Source organism: Phodopus roborovskii, unplaced genomic scaffold (genome assembly GCF_943737965.1).
Source record: "Phodopus roborovskii unplaced genomic scaffold, PHOROB, whole genome shotgun sequence".
Lineage (NCBI taxonomy): Eukaryota > Metazoa > Chordata > Mammalia > Rodentia > Cricetidae > Phodopus > Phodopus roborovskii.
The window spans coordinates 50,711,630-50,729,886 of record NW_026126407.1 but is presented as its reverse complement, the minus strand read 5'-3'; positions in this window follow the sequence as shown (position 1 = coordinate 50,729,886).

The window sequence follows — 18,257 nt, the reverse complement described above, 5'->3', positions numbered from 1 at the left end:
ACCACCAATGCCTGGCTGCACAACAGTATTTTTAAAAAGGAAATGAATTGGGACTGAGCATGTAGCTCAGTGATAGAGCACTTGCTGAGCTTGTGCAAGGCCCTAGGTTCCATCCCCAGCACTGCCAAAAACAAAAATGGCAATTTTGAAAAATGACTTAATACACATATTAACTTATAACCAATTCTATCCTGCAAGATAAAATACATACAGTAACAACAGAAAACTAAACATAGAAGATGCATCACAGGGGTGAACACTACAGAATTCAGGAGATCATTACATTTTATTATATACAAACTTTTTCAGAAAAAAAAAAAAAAAGAACCAAAAACCCAGTGCAAAGCAACTCTGTCAGATCATGTGACAAGGGCAATCTGAACAGAGGAAATTACATGCCAGTCTCGTCTATAAGGACAGAGGCAGAAATCCTAAATAAATATTAACCAACCAGATCCAGCAATATATTAAAGTGATAACAGAAAAACAAACTCACAAGCAAATTAAAATCATGGAAGGTTTTATCCCAAGAATCAAATGAAGGTTGGGGATGGAGAAGTATCTGAGGGAGTCTCACAGCATTGGCAGATTTGAGGAGAAAGTACAGAGACGGTCTCAAGTTCAGGAGGACCAGAGATCTTTTTGACTGTTGTTACTGTTTTAGTTTCTTGAGACAGAGCCTACTGTGGTCCAGGCTGGCTTTGAATTCCCTGTGTAGCCAAGGATAAACTTGAACTCCTGAGCTTGTTGCTACCAGCTCTTGAGTATTTCACTGCCTGTTTTTTTTTTGTTTTGTTTTGTTTTGTTTTTTGTTTGTTTTTGTTTTTTGAGATAGGGCTTCTTTTTGGATGCTGTCCTGGAACTAGCTCTCGTAGACCATGCTGGTCTCAAACTCACAGATATCCACCTGCCTCTGCCTCCTGAGTGCAGGGATTAAGGCGTGCACCACCATCAACTGGCTGAGATTATTCTTTTTTCTAAGCTCTTACATTACTTTTTTTTTTTTTTTTTTTTTAAATGTAATGCTGTGGGGTCAAATCCGAGATTTACATATGCTAGGTAATGGATCTCCCACCAAGCTAGGTGTTGTTCCAGTGTAGGTTTGTACACATGTGGGTGAGTGCATATATGAGTGTGTATTGCTTTTAGCAACCAGAAGTCAGTCACAGATGTGGTGCCTCAGGCTCTAGCATCTCCCTCTTTTTTGAAACATGGTCTCGCACTGGCCTGATGTACACTAGGTAGGAGAGACTGCATGGCCACCAAGCCCCAGGGATCTGCCTGTTTGTGTTCCTGGTGCTGGGATTATAATCTCCCCAGAGTTGGCATTATAATTGCATACATCTGGCTCTTTGACCAGTTTAGATTTGATTGTCTGTTGATATGGAGATATGACAGTTTGTATATATCTTAGATATAAGCCCTCAGATATATGACTTACAGGGTAAGAAATTAAATGTGTAATTTTAGCTGTGTAGTGATATGCTCAGGTAGTCTCAGCTACTTGCAACATGGTGAGGTGGCTCCATCTCGGAAAAAACCTAGATGTGGTAGAATGTGTTTATAATCCCTGAAGAGGCTGGGAGATTGTGAGTTCCTGCCTTATCTGTGAAACAAGACCCTCTCTAAAACCAAACTGTGTGAGTGTGTGTATTTGCATGTGCTTGTGTGTATGTGTGTGTTTCACATGGCATTGTTCTTGTGTTTTGGAATGTTCTAATGGCTGTCATCTCACTAGAGTAAAAGGTAAATTCCTCAATGTCTTACATGGTTCTAAGACCCATCAATACACCCCCCACTAATCTACCTCTCTCTCCCCCTTCAGCTCCCTCTGCTTTTTCATCCCTCCATCTTTTTGTTGCTTCTGGAGAATGACAGTGTGACTGCCTTGACCATGACTGTTTTGCTCCGCCTGGGCTCCATCCCTCAGGGAGTTTTCACATATCATATATTTCCTTCTAGCTTGCTGAGACTTCACTTTTTGGTTTTGTCTGTTTGTTTTCTTTTTCTCTTCCTTTCTTTTCTTTTCTTTCTTTGTTTTTGTTTTTGTTTTTGTTTTTCGAGACAGGGTTTCTCTGTGGATTTGGAGCCTGTCCTAGAACTAGCTCTGTAGACACAGCTGGTCTTGAACTCACAGAGATCCTCCTGCCTCTGCATCCCAAGTGTTGGGATTAAAGATGTGTTGGCTGGCTGGTAGTGTTGTATGCCTTTAATCCTAGCATTTGGGAGGTAGAGGCAGGTAGATCTTTATCAAGGTCAGCCTGGTCTACAAAGTGAGCTCCAGGACAGCCAGGACTATTTCACAGAGAAATGCTGTCTTGAAAAACAAAAACAAACAAACAAACAAAAAGATATGTGCTACCCTGCCTGTCTGACTTCACTTTTTCAAGGTCCACCATTTTCTTTCTTTTTGAGATTGATCTGCTATGTAACCATGCTGGCTTCAAACTCAAAGCAATCCTCTGCAACAGCATCCTGAATGTTAGAGTGACAGGCATAAGCCATCTATCTAGCAAACAATGGCTTTTGTATCTCCTGCCCGCATCTCTCAAGTTCCGGGTTTACAGTTATGAGGCATTGCCTGGTACAGTCTCTACCCTCTCCCTCTGTCCCACTGCCCCTCTCTCCCTTACTTTTTTCTTGCTTTTGATGTGGTATCAGGGATTGAACAAAAGACCTTACACTAATAATCATTAATAATAATAAAAGCTCTTTGAACTTTTTATTTTGACACAGCAGCTCATTAAGTTGCCCAAGCTGGCCTTGAACTCATTCTTCAGCTCACGATTCCCCTGCCTTACCTTCCTGAGTAGCCGGGATGCAGGCTGCACAAAGAGGCCTGGCTTCTGCCTTCTTTTTCCCTTTTTAACCATTCTCTAAGTCTTCTTAGCCACTATTACCTTTCTCTCCCTTACTGTAGAACATATTTGCTGTAAGGATATTGATTAGCTGTCACCCTAGGATCGCTCTACAAAGGACAAAACTTTTTACTGTTCTATTCACTGATGTATTGTAAGTTCCCAGAACAGTTCTGGGCTCAGGGAAGGCTCACCATAAATATTTTTAAATGTAGTATTTATGTAACTATTTTGAATGGTTATAAAAATTGGGGGCCATTTTGAGGAGGATTTGGAGTAGAATCATGGCCTGGCTCATGTTTCTGTGTACTCACTGTGAGCACTGGGGTGACAAACTGTACTGGGTAGGACAAGTGGACAGGAGACAAATGGGGAAATTCCTGTCTAAGTAAAATATGGCAGTAACCAGAAACAGGGAAAGTGGTGAAGAAGGGGTAGACTTCAGATGTATTTTTGAAATAGGGCCTTGGGATTTTTAAAAATTTGTTTTTATTTTGTTTTTTAAATGAGTTTCCAGGGTGACAGAAATAAAAGAAGCAAGAATGCTAGCCTGGAAAGATGCTTCAGTGCTTGTTATGTGAGCCTGACTTCACATCTGAGATCAGGTCTCCAGAACTCCCAGACAGTCATGCACAGCATCAAATATGTTTATAATCCTTACCCTCCTATGACAAGATAGAAACAGAGACAGGCAATTCCCTAGGAGCTTTGTAGCACTGAGTGACAAGAGACCCTGTGTAAGGTGAGAACCAACACCAGAGGTTGTCTTCTGACCTCTGTACATGTGCTGTGGTGCATACATATACAGAATACACACATGCACACAACACACACATATGCACACATACAGACACAACACACATACACACAAAACACAACACATACACATACAACACACGCAAACACACATTCGTATATACAACACACAAACATACATATACCACACAAACATACACAACATATCATACACACAAATATACATACAACAGGTAAATATGCACAAGGCACATGCATACACACATGTACACACATAACATAGAAGTGAGATCTGAGATGGAGAGTGATGTTCCACACTGATATTTAAGATGTGAGCCTTTAGATGTTATTCAAAGATATGAAAGCCAGTGTGATGGTGTAAGCCTATAAATCCCAGCACTTGAGAGACAGAGGCAAGGATCACTGCACTTTCAAGGCCAGTCTGGGCTATACAGCAACTTCCAGGCCAGTCAGGGCTATTATAAGCAAGATTCTGTCTCAAAAGAGCCCAAATTAACTAAAGCTTTGAAGCCAGATAATACTGTCAAGGAGCCAGGCTTGCTGTCACACATCTGTAACCCCCACATGTAGGAGGTGTATGCAGAACAAGGAGAGGTTCAAGTCATCCTCAATGGCACAGTAAGTTAAAAGCCAGCTTTAGCTGGCTTTGGTGGTTTGAATAGTAATGGCCCCATAGGCTCATATATTTGAATGTTCAGTCACCAGGGAATAGCACTATTTGAAAGGATTAGGAGGTGTGGCCTTGTTGAAAAAAGTGTGTCACTGGAGATGGACTTTGAAGTTTCAAAAGCCCAAGCCAGGCTCAGTGGCTCTTTCTTCCTGCTGCCTGTGGATCCAGATGTAGAAGTCTAAGCTACTTCTGCCTGGGTGTCACCATTCTCCTTCTGAAACTGTAAGCCAGCCCCAATTAAATGTTTTCCTTTACAAGAGTTGTTATGGTCATGGTGTCTCTTCACAGCAGTGGAACAGTGAATAAGACAGAGACCCTATCTAAAGATTGAGAGCATGAGTGAGAGGGACAGCTACTGAGGAAAACTGTATGGAAGGGAAGGACTGAACCCTGTGGTATCCCAGCATCCTGAGCTCAGAATGAAGAGGAAGCATCATCAGAGGAGCCTGAGCAGGAGGGATGAGTAAATCCAGGTCTTCAAGAAAGGAGCGGTCATTGTTTGTGTGGGAGGCTGCTCATAGGTCAGAAAGGAAGATGAGAGTCTGAGGAGATGGCTCTGGTGATAAAGCACTTGCAACACAGCAGGAGGAGCTGAGTTCAACCCCAGCACCCACATCAAAGTTGTGTCTATGTGCTTTGGGGGTGCTTGTAATCTAAGCTCTGGAGGGGCAGAGACAGGAAGATGCGTGGCAGCTTGTTGGATAACCAGTCTAGCTGAATCAGTGAGCTCAAGGATCAGTGAGAGACCCTGTCTCAAAAATAAGATGAAGAATGATTCCGCAGAGATTTGACATTGACGCCTGGCTGCCAGGCATGTACACACAGGTGTAAATGCATGTACACATGTAAGTGTGCCTGTGCGTAAACTTAGGGACAAGGAACTAGATGATTAACTGCTGCAATTTGCAACTTTGTGGACACTGAAGTTCACTCAGTGCAACACTGAGAGTGGAATTCTATCTAGAACAGGGTTAAAAAAAATGTGAAGTTTCTATCCTGCCATGATGGATCCTGAAAGAGCAGTGGCCTCACAGATGATGTAGGAATAGAGTTCCCAACCTTATAGTAGGTGGAATACTGCAATTGTAAGTAAGGGAGTCCATGAAAGTCCAAATAAAAGGATATCTAATATTTATTTGGGGAACACTCACACAATAAAGGTGGAGAGCCACCCCAGTCTTCTGTCCTGGGGTGCAGGAAGCTATGATCAGATCTCCGACCACCATCCAAGAAAGAGAGCATACATCTTCTTCTGCTTATCACTTCACACATAGCACCTGAGATCATACCTTAATGGGCTGGTACCCCAAAGGCTATTGGCTAAATGAGTTCCCACATCAGACCACATGGAGTTCACACTGGGGGGGAAGAGGCTCTGGAGAGAGAAGATCCTTGAATCCTGGAGGGTGAGAGATTCCATGAGTCAGTGACTGAGAACTGGGCTCTTCCTGGGTGGAATTGGATGTCCTCAGTCTTCCTAGAGAGTGGCCACTCCCAACAAGAAGATTGCTTGTTCAGGCCTGAGAAGAGCCATGTTAGAGAGCATCACCAGAATCACAACCCTTCTGGAACAGGTGGACACTCCCTTTGACACTATTACTATGCAAGCTTTAGAAGCCTTAGAACTATGCCCCAAAGCAGGTTTCAGAAAGCCTTTCCTATAACGGTAGATATTAAACACCTTAACTTTTGTGAGTAATTTGTCTTCTGCTGCAATTTCTCAGTTGAGGATGTGGTATGAAAACAGTCATAGACATCCATAATAAATTTGTGTGCCCTAGTACAACTTCATTTATGTATTAACCCCTACAAAAGAACAAACCCAGCTATGGATAGATTTGTGTATTTCCAATATCTGCCCTAGAATGCGTTACATTTTTTGAAATGCGTTACAGAAACATTTTCACAGTATGAAGATGCAGTTCATCATGGCTGCAAGGCATGGCAGTAGAGCATGAGGCGGCGGTCACATTGCATCTGCAGTCAGCAAGCAGAGGGCAGAGATGCTGATGCTTAGTTACCTTACTCCTCTCTCAATTTTTCAGCCTAGGATTCTAATTCGTGAGATGGAGTCACCCATGTTCAAGGTTGGCCTTTCTTTTACTACTAAACCTCTCTGGAAATTTCTTCATAAACATACCCAGAAGTATATCTCTTAATTGAGACCAAAACAAATCAGGTTGACAATGAGGATTAACTATTACAAGTATAATCCCTTGTCAACTTGACACCCAAATACATGTTTGTTTTTTAAATTGTATTTCTTTTGTGTGATGTGTTTTCTACTGTGCGAATATGGAGGTCAGAGGACTATTTTCAGGAATTGGTTTTCTTCCACCACATGGGACCTGGGGATCCCACTCAGACCATCAGGCTTGGCAGTGGGTGCCTTTACCACTGAGCTATCTCACTTACCTGAAACATATCACTTTAACCCTGGTCTCATAGGCTCATGGACATCTAATCATACAAAATGCACTCATTCCAACTTCAAAACTCTCAACAGTAGGTAGGAGAGATGGCTCAGTAGTTAAGAACATTGGTTGCTCTTGCAAGAGGACCAAGGTTCAGTTCCCAGCAACCATATGTTGGCTCACAACTGTCGGTAACTCCTGTTCCAGGATAGCTAATACCCTCTCCTGAACCTGCACGCATGCAGTGCAATACACACATGCAAGCAAAACACTCATACACATAAACATTTTTAAATTAAAAATTAAAAAACCCTGTGAATAGTCCAGTTTCTTCTTCTCCAACTCCTGCTTCTCCTCCTCTTAATTTAACTATTTTAAGAGGTTTGTCTTATTTTTAATTATGAATATGCATGTGTTTGTGGGGTGCCCTTGGAGGCTAGAAGAGGGTGTTGGATCCTCTGGAGCTTAAGTTATAGACTTTTGTGAACCATCTGATGTAGGTATTAGAAATGGAACTCAGGTCCTGTGGACAAGCAGTAAACTTTTTGTTGTTTGTTTGGTTTTGTTCTGTTTTCTGAGGCAGGGTTTATGTGTGTAGCCCTGGCTGTCCTGGAACTCCCTCTGTAGACCAGACTGGCCTCAAACTCAGAGATCCACTTGCCCCAGCCTCCTCAGTGCTGGGATTAAAGCCGTGTGCCACCATTGCCCAGCAAGCAGCAAGCATTCTTAAGCACTGACCCATCTCTTCAACCCCACTCATTTTTTTTTTTTTAAAGACAGACTCATATAGTGCAGGCTCATGTTGAAGTTGCTATGTAGTTGAGCATGACTTTGAACTTCTCATCCTACTGTTCTATCTCCTGAGTGCTGGGATTATAGGATGTGCCACTATACCTGGTTGTGTGTGGTGCTAGAGACTGAACTCAGGACCTGGTGCATGCTAGGCAAGTGCTCTAGCACTTGAGTTGTTCCCTTCCTAGCCTCTGTTCTTTTTATTAAGACAAGATTTCACATAGCCCAGGCTGGTCTCAAACTTGCTGTGTCACCAAAGATGACCTGGAACTCCCAATCTTTGGACTTTTACCTCTGAATGCTGTTGCAAAATAATTCCTTCCCAGGAGGAGCCGTAACCGTAACATCTGTGCCTTCTCTTAAGGTTCCAATGACAAACTGAGACACAGTTTCACCAAAGTTCATTCTGGGGAACCAATGAATTTATTGGGCCTCCTTACAGAGCATAAGTGAGGGGTTATTTGCAGGGGTGTGAGTGCTCCTCCCACAATAGCCAGTTAAATGGGGCATCCTTTCTTAGTTCCTTGGTTTATTACTTTAGCCCCTCAAAAGGCCACATGAATTTAGGGCAGAATAGCATACATACACCAGGTGTGGTAGGGAGAGGCAGGGTACTCAGATAAAGTCTCCTAACCGTCCCTACCCTTCATGAGGGCATGCAGTCAACAAGTCCGCTGCAGATGATTCTTTTTTTTTTTTTTTAATTTTTATCTTACATATCGATCCCAGCTCCCTCTCCCTCCCTCTTTCCTTCTCTACCACCCTCTCATGCCTGCTGACCACCCTCCCCCTCCTACTCCACATGAAGGGTGATGCCTTCCAGGAGGGGTCATCTATATCTGTCAAGTCATTTGGAGTAGGGACTAGGCCTTCTCTCCTGTCTCTAGGTTAAGGGAGTATCCCTCCATGGGGAATGTGCTCCCAAAGTCCTTTTGTGCACCAGGAATACATCCTGGTTCCACTGTCAGAGGTCCCTTAGACTGCCCAGGCCTTCTAGCTGAGACCCATGTTCAGGGGGTCTGAGTCAGTTCAATGCTAGTTTCCCAGCTATTAGTCTAGGGGCCCATTGGCTTCTCCTTGTTTAGGTCAGCTCTCTGTGGGTTTCTGTAGCCTGGTCTTGTCTTCCCTCTCTGCATCTGGATTCCAGTTCGGCTCAGTGTTTAGTTGTGGGTGTCTGCTTCTGTTTCCATCAGCTACTAGTTGAGGGCTCTATGATGGTGGGTTAAGTCGTTGATCTCATTATCAGGGAAGGGCATTTATGGTAGCCTTTCTACTGTTGCTCAACTCTCTCTCTCTCTCTCCTCTTCTCTATTCCTCCCATGACTTAATCTTTCTAGTCCCACATGCTCTCCTCTCCTCCCCTTCTCTTTCTCTTAGCTCCCTCTCCACTCACTAATCCATCCCCCACTCCCAGTATGCTCAGGGGATCTTGTTCCTTTCCCCTTCTATGATGGACCTTGTATGAATCTCTTAGAATCCTCCTTGTATCCTAGTTTCTCTGGTGGTGAGAATTATAGGCTGGTGATCCTTTGCTCCATGTCTAAAATCCATATATGAATGAGTACATATCATGTTCCTCTTTTTGTGACTGGTTACTTCATTCAGGATGGTTTCTCCAAGTTCCATCCATTTGCCTGGGAATTTCAAGATTCCATTGTTTGTTTCCGCAGAGCAGAGTAGTATCCCATTGTGTAAATGTGCCACATCTTCTTTATCCATTTTTCAGTTGAGGGGCATCTAGATTGCTTCCAGGTTCTTGCTATTACAAATAATGCCACTGCAGATGATTCTTTTGCAAGAGTATGCAGCTAAGGCCCCCAGATGCATGTTGCTTGGATCAGAGGATAATTACTTACAACACAGGCGTATACTACCATGCCTGGAAGTCTTAACAGTTTCAACATCATTCAAAAGTTCAAAGTTACTTCTAAGAGTCAATAGACTCAACTGTTAGCCTCTATAAAATAAAAAAAATTACCCATTTCAATATTGAATGGCATGAAATACATATTCTTATTCAAAACAAGAGGAATGGGGCATAGCAAGGAAAGGTCAGGACAAAGCAAAACAAATCTCATCAGGACAAACTTCAAATCTGGCATTTGGAGCTCTTGTTAGTATCATCTGGTTCCAACGTCTTAGACAGTCTAGCCTTTCCCTTACTACTAGTAGCAATGTAGCCTGTTTCTGGCTCTACTTTGTGTCTGCAACTTCTTTTTTCTTTTTCTTCAGTCAGGGTTTCTCTGTGGTTTGGAGACTGTCCTGGAACTAGCTCTTGTAGACCAGGCTGGTCTCAAACTCAGAGAGATCTGCCTGCCTCTGCCACCCGAGTGCTGGGATCAAAGGCTTGTGCCACCACGGTCCAGCTGTGTCTGCAACTTTTATCAGTGAACAAATGGTTCTGGGATCTCCACTGCAAATTAGGCTTTACAGTAGCTTCTCAGGGTCTCCCTCCAGTGAATCTGATACTGCTATGCCTTGCCTAGCTTTCTGGATACTTGTTGAGAGATTTCTTCTTCCCATAACTCTTGCATTTACCATGCCTGCAATGCCACATGGATAATGCTGACAAGTTCTGCTGCCAGCTTGAGATGAAGCCTGGCCCCATTTTGCCACAGCTCTAAATGACTTGTATTCCTTAGTGACTGACCCTGTGAAATACTTACCTATGCTTGTTTACAAGCTGGAACCTGCTCGGTGACATTCTCAATTTAGTCTCTCCTTAATGGGTGGACTCTGGACCTCAAGGAACCTTTCTGATTGTCCCAGAGCAAAGTGTGAGCTTTCTCCTAAGTTGTGCTGACCTCTTTTTTTTTTTAATTAATATTTTTTTCTTATTTTACATATCGATCTTAGTTCCCTCTCCCTCCCATCCTCCCATGCCCTCTACAGACTCCCCCCCCCCATCCTATTCCCCTTTCACTCCCCAGGGACGGTGAGGCCTTCCAAGAGGGATCATCAAAGTCTGTCAAATCATTTGGGGTAGGGCCTAGCCCCTCCCCCATGTCTCTAGGCTAAGGGCGTATCCCTCCATGAGGAATGGGCTCCTGAAGTCAGTTCCTGCACTAGGGATACATCCTGGTTCCATTGTCAGAGATACCATAGACTTCCCAGGCAGGGCTCCTAACTGAGACCCATGTTTAGGAGGTCTGGGTTGATCTTATGCTGGTTTCCCAGCCATCAGTCTGGGGTCCATGAGCTCCCCCTTGTTCAGGTCTGTGCTGCTCTCTTTAATAATTGCATCCATTTTTTTTTTCTGTATCCACTTGCATTTAAACTTGCTCAAAACTCTTTTCTCTCCAAATTGTACATGTCATATCTTTCTGTTCCTTCTCACTGTATAACTATCTAAGAGTAGTGAACAGTAACCATGCTACAACCTAGATTTTATGCTGTCCTGAAATTTCTTCTGCCAGTTCATGTGGTCATCCACACAAGCAATCCCAGCTCTTGCAGGATTGGGAGGTGGGTGGAGGCAGGAGGACCGGGGTCATCTTCAACTACTCTACAAATTTAGCTATATCCCCGGCCTGAGCGTTTGGGTTTGCAAATGGCACAAGCAAAAAGATATGTAGAAAGACATATGGGCACAGATGTGGATTCATAAACAGATGCGTGTCGGGAAACCTGTAAAAACTGTGTTTGGGTATTCTCAGTTTACTCATTAAGGTAATAAGCAAGCCATGGGTTGAGAGTGAGAATGGGGAAGGAGACATTGAAGAGGTCAGCAGAGCAGGGTGAATGACCATGCAGCTATACATTGCCAGCAGTCTGATAGCCCACTACAGATGTGTGGCCATCCATGATCCTGACACCAGTCAGACCTCCCATCCTTCAGATGTAGCTGAAGACAATCTGGAAATTATTATGTTGCCAAGGCTCACAGGAATCCTCCTGCCTCACCTAGCCAAGTGTTGGGATTACAGGAGTGTACCACTATACTTGACAATTGCTTGTGTTATTTTTCTCTGTGCAGGGGTGAAAAATAGCCAGATTTAGCTTCAGTGTGGGTCTGCCAAGCCAAGTATAATCACATGAATGAGGAAAAGGGAGTTAGGGTATGGGCAGACCAGTGCTTGTTACAGCAGACAGTGAAATTTAAACTTAGAAAAGATTAGACAAAGGGGTCAGAATGAGGGAACTGAAGATTCTTAGACAGTCAAAATATTGTTGAGGCCAGGATGCTATGGGGAATTAGCTTAGCAACAAAAGGAGGAAGTCAAAGATGGACTCTATACCTCGATCTGGGCTTCTTGCTCTCAATCTAGGAGACTATTTCCCTACTGTATAATATAATATAATATAGACATATATATATCATACCTCATATCTATATCAATATCTATAGCTATATCTTTGGTGCTCACTCTATGACCCTGAATGATAAAGACTATTTAAAAACAAGAGCCAGATGTGGTGACACACACTTGTGAGAGGCAGAATCAGGAGGGTTGTGAGTTAGAAGCCAGACTAGGTTACATAGTGGGACCTTGTGTGTGTGTGTGTGTGTGTGTGTGTGTGTGTGTGAGAGAGAGAGAGAGAGAGAGAGAGAGAGCACTTCAATAGAAGTTTAAGAGACTTTATAGAAAATGATTAGTAATATGATTGGAACAAATAAATAAATTTGTTGGCTCAGCCAAAGATGTACAGATCCCCATGAAGTTTTATTGCAAGACAAAAGAAAATTGAAAAAATGATTAGTGATATGTTCAAGTGTAAAAAGACTTAAATTTTAATTTTTATATTTAAAAACTTTTCAGTCAACCAGTGAGATGTTAAAACATTTTCACCAAGCCTTACCACTTGAATTAAATCCCTAGAGCCAGCATAGTGGAAGGAAACAACACTGCCCCCCCAAGACACACATACACAAATGTAATAAAAATAAAAAAAACCTTTACTTATGGAAAATTTTCAAAGTACACAAATGTATACAGAACTGTAGGAGGAATCCACCTATGCATGCAATTGGGCCTCAGTGAGTAGCCAGTTTCAATTACTTTGTGTGTGTGTGTGTGTGTGTGTGTGCACGCGCGCGCTTGTGCTTTAATGGGCATGCAATGTGTGCATGCAAGCTGGCGTGCATGCACGTGAGTGGGGATATGTGCATAGGTCAGAGGCTGACATCAGGTCTCTTTCTCAAGTCCTCTTCACTTTGTTTAGTGAGGTAGTGGTTCTTGCTAAGACTGGGGCTCCCTCATTTGGCTAGTCTAGCTAGTCCATTTGATTCAGAGACCCCCTGTCTTAGCCTCCTGAGGCAGTGCCTCTATCTGGCTTTTACATGGGTTCTGAAGATCTAAACTTAAGTCTTCACCACTGAGCCTAGTTCCTAGCTAATCTCTAATCTTCCTTTTTTTTTTTTTTTTCAAGACAGGGTTTCTCTGTGGCTTTGGAGGCTGTTCTGGAACTAGCTTTGTAGACCAGGCTGGTCTCCAACTCACAGAGATCTGCCTGCCTCTGCCTCCCAAGTGCTGGGACTAACGGCATGTGCCACCAACACCCAAGTAGCCAATCTTATTTCATTTATACCCCCATCACAGTGCTATACTACTTCGTACATTATCAGAGTGTAATATTTATAGATTAACAGATTCCTAAGGCCCAGTTATTGCTGGCATTGTTTACTTGTATGTATCTGTGTTTTTGAGACAGGGTTTCACTCTGTAGCTATATCCAGCTTACTAAGTAACCCAGGCTAGCCTCTGATTTGCTAGATAGCCTAGATGTAACCTGGAACTTCTGATTCTCCTACCTCCCTTGAAGTGTTAGAATTATGGACAGGTATCATCATACCCAATTGACCTGCTGGAATTTTGTTATCATCCTTTGGTCTCCCCCTCTCCATGACCCATGGCTTTCAGGGGACAGCCACTCATGGGATTTCATGTTATTTGTTTTTGTATCACTTCATTGTGTACCATTATCTTCCTACTGCTCCCTCCATATCACTTAAAGGCAAAGCCCAAATCTGATGCTCTCATTTAACCTAGGTCTTGACAGGCAGAATAAAGAACAAACTATACAAAATCTCATGTCCTAAACATTTTCTAAGGTTCTTACGTCCTTTGAAAGATCTGTACCTCAACCCTAACCCCATCCTTCCTGCTGGTGCTTAAAGTAGCAGACTCCTAGCCTAGTCCAGATTTGGGACATGTTCTCCTGCAATCCCCTCCCACCACCAGTTATATCTTGCCACTTTCCCACTTGCATCTGGCTGGCTATTCTCAATGCCTTGCCTCATTTCTCATTTCATTCTTTCCTAGTAGATTTTCTTTTTAAAAAAGAAACTTTATTAAAATACACACCCATTAAAAGTGTAGATATGAAATGGATCTATGGGTAAAGGTGCACACTGCCAAGCTTGATGACCTCAGCTTGATCCCTGGGATCCACATGGTAGTAAGAGAGATCTAACTCCAGAACATTATCCTTTGACCTTGACACAACACCATTGCACATGCATATTTACCCCACACATAATAAAATATAATTTTATTTTTTAAGTATAATTATCTGCTGGACACGCTTTTTTTTTTCTGTGTTTGGATTTGAGACAGGGTTTCTCTGTATTTCTTTGGAGCCTGTCCTGGAACCTCACTCACTCTGTAGACCAGGCTGGTCTTGAACTCACAGAGATCCACCTGCCTCTGCCTCCCGAGTGCTGGGATCAAAGGTGTGTGCCACCAAAGCCCGGCTGGTGCATGCTTTTGATCCCAGCACTCGGGAGGCTAAGGCAGGCAGATCAGATCTTCATGAGTTCAAGCTCTGCTTGGTCTACATAGTGAGTCATAGTGAGTTCCAGGCCAGTGATGGCTATTTAGTGAGATCCTGTCTCAAAAATGAAACAGAACAATTAATAACAAAAGTGTAGATATCAGCCAGCTATGGTGGTATATGCCTATAATCCTAGAACTCTAGAGGCTTCTGCAGGAGGATTACAGTGAATTTGGAATCAACCTGACTACACAATGAGATCTATGCCAACCTGGGCTACCTACCTACAAGAGAACCTGTCTCAAAACAAAACAAAATGTACAGATGTCAATATTTTTTAGTATTTTTACAGACTTGAATCACAACTGCCATATTGATCACCAAGAGGTGTCCCATCTCCTATAGTTATGTGCCACCCCATACAGCCCCTGGGTACCACTAACCTATTTATTGATTTGCTCATTCTGGACAGGCACACACATATGTAAATGAACTCATACAATATGGCTTTTTTGTCTGGCTTCTTTCTCTGAGCATGATTTCAGGTTCCTTCATATAGTATCAATGCCAATATATCATTCCTTTCCATGGTCAAATACTATTACACTGTTTGGCCAAACAAGTTTACACGCTCATCAGTGGATAAAGGCAGATGAACTTTTCCAGGAAATTGTTCTGATTTACTCCACATCTTTTTACTCTTCTGTGCTCCCAGACTGAGCCATCTGTAAGCAGGGATTGTGCCATCACTGAATGTGGTTTCTGTCACTACAGAGGATGAGGTTTGTGAGAAGAGGAGGCAGCCTGTTGGTGGCTTTCCCCCTTCTGGTCTTGTTTCCTTATCTTTTGGACTGTGGTAAGTGGTGGTGTGGCAGTGGTCTGCTATACTCAAGGCATTCTGAAGTTGACAGTGATGTCCAGCTAAAAGTAGGCAGGCAAAGTCCTGTTACTTGTTCTCCCATCTGTCCCCCATCTAGTGTTCTTTGAGGAAACTCAGACAGAGGGAGAAATAGAAAGGAAAACCAGGTATCAGTAAGGACCAAAGGAACTGGTCAAAGTGATGAAGGTGAGAATGAGTAGAAAAATGTTTTTGAAGAGCAGGTGTTTTAGGGTTGGGCACAAAGGAGGAGTGAGGGGCTTGTGTCTAAGAACTGTGATCCAGGTTCTGCCCTGCCATGCTTATTCCAAATTGTGGGGACTGAGTTTCTCAATTCTTTGTAAACTGGAATATGACCCAACACCAAAGCTGCCCACATGCAGGGGAATGACTCAAGGTCAAGGACTCAAGGTCTACAAGGACACACTTGTAGTCAAAGTATTTGGGGGAAGGCCTTGGATTTTCTAGATGGCTAGACACTATGTTCATGCTATGGGTAGTGGCCCACTCATTCAATCATAAAATGTACAAACCTACTTTTTTATTTTTTATTTTTGCAGTGGGGGTTGGTTTTTGGAGACAGGGTTTTTCTGTGTGATCCTGGCTGTCCTGGAACTCACTTTGTAGACTAGGCTGGGCTCCAACTCACAGAGATCCATCTGCCTCTCAAGTGCTGGGACTTTAGGCATATGACACCATCTACCCAGCTACAAACCTTCTTAGTTGAAACCATAGCCATGACTGAGACACAGCCCCTGCCCTCAGTGAATACAACACTTCATGGTGAGACTGGCGAACACTCAGGGATCTTCAGATGAAGAATGATTCTGGCCCCCTGGCCCTCTGTGGTTCCACACACTTCCTCCACTCCTGTGAAGATGGACTTTAGAATATTCTGGTTATGATTCCCATACTTGTTTCTTAAACTCCTCAAATAGAGAACACAGAGACTTCTATATGGTTTTGCCAGGGGATTAGTACAGTGGCAATACTTAGAGTTTCAAGAAATATTTGATGAAAAAATAAAATGCACAAATTAATTGGACAAAAAGCACCAAATGGTGTATTAATATTATGGCCTCTGATTTTGTTCAGAAGTGATCTCCAGTGCCCTAAAGTGGGATAGAAGGGCTTTCTGGAGCAAGTGAGGCTGGACTGGGTTTTGGAGATGAATTATTGTGCTAGTGACAGGTCTTGTCAGCACTGTGAACAGCATTGACAAAACTATAGAATATCTCATGATGAGAACTGCCTAGTGGATGAGTGGGTGTGGGATGCTGATGGGGACAGAGTGATGGAAGGATGGAACAGATGAAACAGGAGTGGGCAGCATGGGTTTTGAACAGTTTAAGAAAAATGTGCACCACCCAATTGTGGCCCAATCACTTATATATATATATATATATGTATATATATGTATGTGTAGACATACATCATGTTTATTTTATACATATTTTTAGTGTTTATCCTTTTCTTTCTATAGGAGGAGCTAATTTGTTTCAAATAGACTTCCTCTTTTTTTTTGCAGAAAGGTAATTTTGGTGCTACATGGGGAAGAACGTGAAGCACAAGAACCGCTTTTGTGAAAAGTTGCCTTGGTCACAGGATGGGTCCATGATGGACAACACACCAGGGTGGCAGCAGTGTGGGGAGGAGGAGCCCATTCTTCAGGTAAAGACCTGGGGAGACTGGCTGCAGTGTGGGCGGGTGGGGAGGGAGGAGCCCGCTTGACTCACAGGTTTTTGGTTTAGGAGATGGGTGCTGGTGATCCCTTGAAGATAAGGACTTCCTTTTGAGAGATGGTTAACAGAGATGGGAAAACTTTAGTTTTTGAGGTGTTGAGACAGTAGCCCGGGTAAGACCTCTTTGCGATCCTACGTTCTTCTGGGCACCTATCGGAGCCAGAGGTGGTTGTCCAAGGTGGAGCAAACCCCCAGGACAATGAAGTCGTTGGTCTTGGTGCTAGGGCTCTGCTCAGCTCCAGCAGACAGTGCTCCCAGTCTCTTCCTTCAGGTGACAGCTTTGGACCTGGCCCCATCATGTTGAGTTTGGGAATGGGAGATCAGGAGACTCTCGACGCCCTTGCTACATTTGAGAACAAGGGCTCGAATCTCCATCTGTCATTTTTTCACTCGGTGATCTTGGGAAAAGTTGCTTTGCCCCTTCCTGCCTCAGTTTCCCTATCTACACGCACTCTGGAACAGACCCGGGGACAGTCTGTAACCTCCAGACACCCCTTCGCCATCACTACCATAGGCTGAGGGGAAGAGGCGCGGACTGCGCTGGCGTCTTCCTAGTCCGATGTCACCAGGGAGGCTCGCAAGCAGGGAGGCGAGCAGCCAGCTGCAAAGAGGTAGGGCTGCCTGGGCGGGACCGGACGGGCTGGGCTCCGACCAGCGCCGACTCCGCGCCTGGGGCCCCAGACTCGAGCCCAGGGCGCCCTCCCCTCGCGTGCCGCGCCTCTGACGCCGTCAGAACAAAAGTGGCCGTCTGCTCTGCGCCCCCCACGTCCCGCAGGCCCGGCCCAGCGCCGCAGCCCTCCGCCTCACGCACTGCTGCCGCGCCTTCGACCCTTCCTCCCGAGCGCGCTCGGCTCTTTCCGTCGCGGTCCGCGCAGGTGGAGGGGGCGGGGCGGGGGCCGTGCGTGGTGACGCCTCGGGGGGGTGACGTACAGGCGTGCCCCGCCCCCTCCCCCTCCCCGTTCAGGCTCTGGAAAGAGAAGAAAAAAAACTTTCTTTTTTTTTTAATTGAGGAATCAACAGCCGCCATCTTGTCGCGGACCCGACCGGGGCTTCGAGCGCGATCTACTCGGCCCCGCCGGTCCCGGGCCCCACAACCGCCCGCGCACCCCGCTCCGCCTGGCCGGCCCGCTCCGCCCGGCCCTCGGCTCCCGCCCCGGCGGCCCCGCTCGCCTCTCGGCTCGGCCTCCCAGAGCCCGGCGGCGGCGGCCGCGGCGGCCGCGGCGGCGGCGGCACGGGGTGGGGGGGCCGCGGCGCGGCGGCGGCTCCGCTCGGCGCATTGTTTTTCCTCACGGCGGCGGCGGGCCGCAGGCGGGCGGCGGAGCCCGAAGTCCCCCGGTCGTCCGGCCGCGGGCGAATTCATTAAGTGGGGCGCGCGAGGGGGGGGCGGCGAGGCGGCGGCGGCACCACCATGTT